The sequence below is a fragment of the Pimephales promelas genome, chromosome 3, assembly GCF_988280905.1.
Source record: "Pimephales promelas chromosome 3, fPimPro1.hap1.1, whole genome shotgun sequence".
Classification (NCBI taxonomy): Eukaryota; Metazoa; Chordata; class Actinopteri; order Cypriniformes; family Leuciscidae; genus Pimephales; species Pimephales promelas.
The window spans coordinates 10,069,268-10,075,296 of record NC_142771.1 but is presented as its reverse complement, the minus strand read 5'-3'; the positions used below and the strand labels follow the sequence as shown (position 1 = coordinate 10,075,296).

The window sequence follows — 6,029 nt, the reverse complement described above, 5'->3', positions numbered from 1 at the left end:
CCCGACCCATGAAGTTTCCTGCCGATTTATGCACTGTCCGAACCGAACTGGTTTGTTTACGCGGATGTTTCTCGCCACGTATCTCGATTATTTATCTCCAACTCCAGTGTTTTTTTTGTATTCGCGCATTGCTTTGCGTTCGTCACATCTTCTGCCAAAGTTCCTACGTTGCCGATTTTCATAACGTTTTCTCTTTCTGCTTGTGAGACCACTGATGTTTTGACCTGTGAAACGTGTACAGTACGTCTGTATCAACTCTCCACGCGTATTTTTTAACGACAGATCCGATGAATGTGATCGTTTGACATGCTTTTTCGTAACGACCTCGAGAGACGCCGAGCACTTTTTTATGACCAATGCTGGAAAGCGAAATGATGCTTCGTAACGAACGAGTCTCCATTGTTTTATCTTTGATATGCTTGAACAATCAACCATACGAATATATATATATATTTGTGAGTGTTCATCTGATTGAGGTTATGACACTAAAAGCATTAAGTTATTATTTTTGTGCAGGTCTTGTTGGTACTGTATGTGGAACATCACTAAGGATTGCGACTGTAAATAATTATTTCTTGTTTATAACTGTAAATAAATAAATGTATGAAGCTGTGAAAGGTCATGTGAACTTGAAAACAGACATGTGTTTGTTATACTCTGAAAACCACAATTAAACAATGCAGTAGTTACATTTGCATGTCTACAGGGTTTTTTTTATTATACAGATGGGAACTTGTGGTTTGCACGCTTTCGTTGCATTACTCATTTAACACTATTTTGATTTACTCTTTAAACATCACGCTTTAATTAGCACAGACATGAAGATTTGTAACACTGGTTTGATAAGGAGCAATTGCTGGTCAAATGGTTGTTAAAAGATTAAAGATGTTATTTAATTGTAAATAAAAATGTAAAGATAGAAAACAAAAATAGACTATGTGATTTACATGTTTTTAAAACTGATAAATGTACATTTAGAATATGCAAATTGCCTGATGAGATATTAATGAAGTGTTTTTTTTTCTAATTTTAAAACTTCAACTGAAGTAGCAATACAAAAATTTGTATAATAGTAAGTTTGTGTGTGTGTGTGTGTATACAGACACATACACACAAACATAATGTATATAAATATATATACACATGTAAACAAATTTTAATGTTAGGTAAGATTAATCGTGATTTACATGTTTTTACAACTGATAAAAGTTACAATATGCAAATTGCTTGATGAGATATTAATGAGGTGTTTCTTCTACTTTTAAAACTTCAACTGAAGTAACAACATTTGTATAATAGTAAGTTTGTTTTATATATGTATGTATGTGTCTGTATATAAATATATATACACATTATGTAAACAAATTTTAATGTTAGATAAGATTAATCGTTATTAATCGATGTGACAGCACCGTATAGATAGCACACGTAGGTCTGTAAGATGTCTGCTAAAGATCTGTTAATCTGGAAAGCTTTTGCTGAGTAAAAACAAAAGATAAATATCTTAGAAAAGCAGAATATTCTAAATCTTAAACATCTTAAAGGCCATGGTGCAGGTTAAACACTACTGTCGATTAATGGGTACATAAAGCAGTTAAGATATGTATATGATGTTAGAAATATCTCAAAAATGGTGTTAAAGTCCCGTTTTTGTAGTTTTTGTTTAGTGACGGTTATTTTTCACGCGACTCGGCGATGACGTCACATGAGGCAGACGCAGCTGCAGGCTGCAGGCAGCGGCGCGCTTCAGAATCGGTTCACAAAGTCTGATGGTTCAAAGCCGAGGAGATCGATGTTCTCGCCAGGGCTGTAAAATAAATAGAAGTGACATTGGGGATGGGACAAACCCACCCATATTAGCTTCGGTTATGCATATCAATTTGGGCAAATGTGTATGCTTTATGCCTATTTTTCCTATCGTCATCATGAACACAACAATGATTTCCCTCGTGTTTAAATAGTTTTCCTTATAATAATGCATCATTTGTAAAAAGTAAAATGCATCTGTGTAAATGAGAGAATCATCTACTATGTGTATGCGCGTTGTTCACTCTGTATCTGCAAGCATGCGGATAAAATAACATCTGAAAGTACACGCAACGCGCCACTGACTTTAGACTTGGTTAGGGTGACCAACAGTCCTGTTTTACCAGGACATTTTCTGTTTTCACGTCCTGTCCTGGCTCTTTTTATTTTATTTTTTTAATTATGAAAATGTCCTGGTTTTCAAATAACTTCTGGGAAAGATCAGATGGGCAAACAAGCATGAGGTAGAAAAACAGGATAACGAGGAAGAAAACTAGATACATTTTGTTAGTTCGTTTTTGTAAGTTTGTGAGAGCTATTTTTGTTACATTTGGAGGTATTTATTTTAGTTATTTCTTAATTATATATTTATTTTTCTAATACAGAAGAGACATTTCATTCATTCAAACCTAAAATAATTATATATTTATTTTTCTAATACAGAAGAGACATTTCATTCATTCAAACCTGTAATAAAACAGGCTCTGAGAAGCCTATCTGAATTTGTGTCTTGTAATATAAAAATTTTCTATCCATACAGAGGAGGCAGGCTACTTTAAATATACTGATACAGATGTAACGTGTACATATCCAGCATTCTGGATATGAGGCATAATGCCTGAATCCATTTGTGCTACACATAGCATACTCACACTTCATGCAAGATAATGGTCCCCTTCAAACCAGCACGCATGAGTATGTTCATGAACAACAGCTATAGGTGACAGGAGATGTGTTGCATACACAATAAACATGAATCAGAGACGTTTCCAACCTACTTACAGAGTTTAAAACTTAAGAATCTTTCCTACTTATCCCTAGGCAATACCAGTACAGTGCATACAGACAGGCTATATGCTGGGCTTATGGTGTTTTAAGCAAGAGCAGAAGAAGCCTCTCGTGTGGTTTCAACCATCAGACAACAATTCCAAAGTCGTGACCAGACCTATCAGGGCTTTCAATCGCCTCGTTTGGATGAAAATTAATTTAAAAATATAATTGCTTATTCTGTTGTCATCACCCAATTGCCCTCAAAATGTTATAAAGTACACAGAACACATGAATTTTTATAAGAATAAAACAGTTTATTGGCATTGCTTGTAATGGTTACTAAACATTTTCTGAACAAGGACAAAGATTACTGAACAAAGACACAGGTTTTAAGTAAACAACTCTATACAAAAAATCTTTAGCCTGTAATAGTGTAGTCCAGAGAGCCATAGAGAGAGAGAGTTACGACACTCCCATAGACCGCCATAGGAACTCTGGAATGAGGAACTAACGCGTGTCGTGGAGCTGGTAAATTAATGAAATTACTGTATTGTTTTACTTTTACACACATTAGCCGACCTCTCGTGAATCTAGTCAGTACATTTTATGTAGCCAGTTTTAGTTAATGCTTATTGGAAGATAATGCATTAATTGCAGCAAGCTATAGCTTACATGACCAACTCTTCATTAAAGTTAGCTAACTTATGGTAACCTGAAGTATATATTATTTATAATATATATTCACGTATGTATGTAGGCCTATGCATATATACACACATAACCCTAACCCATTTAAATAAATGAATTGTGTGTGTGTGTGTGTGTGTGTGTATATATATATATATACACACACACACAATTAATATATTATGTTTATGGGTTAAGGTTAGTTATGTGTGATTCAAATATACATGTGTACTGTACATCAAATACATGTATTTGTATGTGTTTTCTGATATGGTTTAGTCCATGATTAGGGTAGGAAGAAGGGGCACATTAGCCATGCTGAAATTAATCCCGTTAACAGTTATGGATCATTAACTATCTCTCCGGTTTCATTTTATGTTAATAAAGTTTATTTTTACCGAACATTACTGCAAATTTGTACATGCACACTTATATTTTATGTTGGTTGTAATTCTGAACAGACCGCCTCTCCAGACCGCTTTGCGTGATCACGAAGGTAGGCTAATGGCTGAATCGGAATTTATAAACAAGATCACGGGAATCAATAGCCTAAGAAAAAAAAGTAATGATTTTGTGCAAAGTAAAACCAAAGAAACAGCACACAAAGAAAAAAACAAAACATGCAGAATGCAGGAAACCACCACTAAATGAGATGACAGGGACAGAAGGAAAGAAGATAACTAACAACTAAAATAAATAAATACAACTAAACCATTGGACTTGTCTGTGGAAAGAAAATAATGTGAAATTAGGTTCTTGAAGCGTGACTGCCGGGCTAGGTAGAGGCTGACGGCCTCCTCAGGAACCTGTTTGAAGGATGTGGCGATGGGGACAAACTGGCGCTAACCTCTCGAAGAGCCGCAGGTGAATTGGTGTAGCTTTCCCGAAGGGCCTTCATTAATGATGTTGCATAACCTGCAGACATAATAATAATACTGTATAAATATCATTGCCACTAATGGAAAAACATGAAATTGTCCTGCATATGAATTATAGCAAACATAAACAGTAAACAGAATGTTATGAGATTGCCAGGGAGATTACCCATTGGACCCTAATATGCACTACTAAATGTTTAAAAAAAATAAATAAATAAAAAAATGCAGACCATATTTGATGATTTGAATGTTACTATTAAATGTTATACAATACTAGTGGTAATACACGTGGTAAAGTTAGTAACATAAACTCTGTGAGGTAGTGAATTACTGAGAGGTAACTTAGCTAAACTCTGAAGTGAAAAGTGGATAAACTGTTTCTGACCTAATTTCAGCAGGTAAACTGCATTTAGCCTCCACTACAGCCCTGACGACACGGTCAATGAAAAAGAGAACAGTAGCAGACTAACGTTATAACAAAACGCAAACACACGATTGCGAAAGCCGCTTGATGATCATCACCACTGATCCAAACACTACCAACGAAGCCTTCATGACAATATGGACATTTACTTCTGGGCAATTTTGTTTTGGCTCAAATTCGTGCATCACGAAAAATGCTCTTCTAATGTCATAGTGATCGTGCTTGTAGTGGAGGCTATTATGTCAAAGGGAACACGGTAGTTATACAAAATAGACACAGAGCTAGCTAACATGCAGCTTGTAAACATTAACGTTAGCATGATGCTTACCGTGGCAATTTCTCGCTTGCGGCAGACGGTGTCTCTCGACCTCGGGACAGGGCAAGCAGAGAGGTTTGCGTTCACAGACGGCAGAGCGGTTGGAAGTAATTTAGCACTCCTCTCACTCTTTAATCCAAGTGAAGTAAGACCATCTTGGCATCCCCTGAGTGGTTATCCTCCTCTTTGAAATGCGCGCTGCATATTCTCGAGTAGGCGGCGACAGAGCTAACGTTAACTTAGCTGAAAAATCTGCTCGCCTAATCTTGACAAACTGCAACCCAGCTTCGGAAGATCTATCTATCTATATTTACTTATAAATCTGTCACTGTCAGTGTCACTGCTTCACTAGCTAGCTAACTTAAACTCCTCGTATCACTCTCCCTCAAAATGGTAGGCGGGCCGCGGGGCTGTCTGTCGTCCAACAGTCAGCGAGTGCCTCATGTGACGTCATGGAATGCATTGTGGGAGAAATAAGAATCCTCGCTTAGCTTTAGCTAAAAGCTAACATTTCACCCACTTTTCCGTGTTATATTTTAATTTTTGAGTACCCTACAACATCAGATACAATGGATAACTGTTTAAATGTTTATTACCAACTAGAAAATTGCCAAAAAAGAAAAAAAAAAAACCTGCACCATGGCCTTTAAAGACATCTTCGAAATTACATCTAAACGTCCTAGAGATGTATCGCAGATACAGACGTCTCCGATATGTATGTTTGCACTATCATGCGTACGCACACATACACAAAACACGCGCGCGTATTTTTGTATGTATATAATAGCCAAATCAATTAATAAAAACATGACAACGTAATTGTTTTTTCTGTTAATTTTAAATTCAGAAGTTATGGCCGGTGACATTTTTGCGTCTGTCACATCGGTCACATGACCGCTTGCATCCGCCCAGCTGGCTGAGGTCACGT

General features: G+C 36.4%; 1 long non-coding RNA gene across 1 annotated transcript; it reads right to left on the bottom strand.

The window, feature by feature from the left end:
- Nucleotides 1–4,284: 4,284 nt before the first annotated feature.
- On the bottom strand, nt 4,285–6,007 carry LOC120486880 (uncharacterized). Its single transcript, XR_016154921.1, has 2 exons — nt 5,114–6,007; nt 4,285–4,398 (listed from the first exon to the last, which is right to left on the bottom strand). It is a non-coding gene; the product is annotated as an uncharacterized LOC120486880 (long non-coding RNA).
- Between the last annotated feature and the right edge of the window lie 22 nt (nt 6,008–6,029).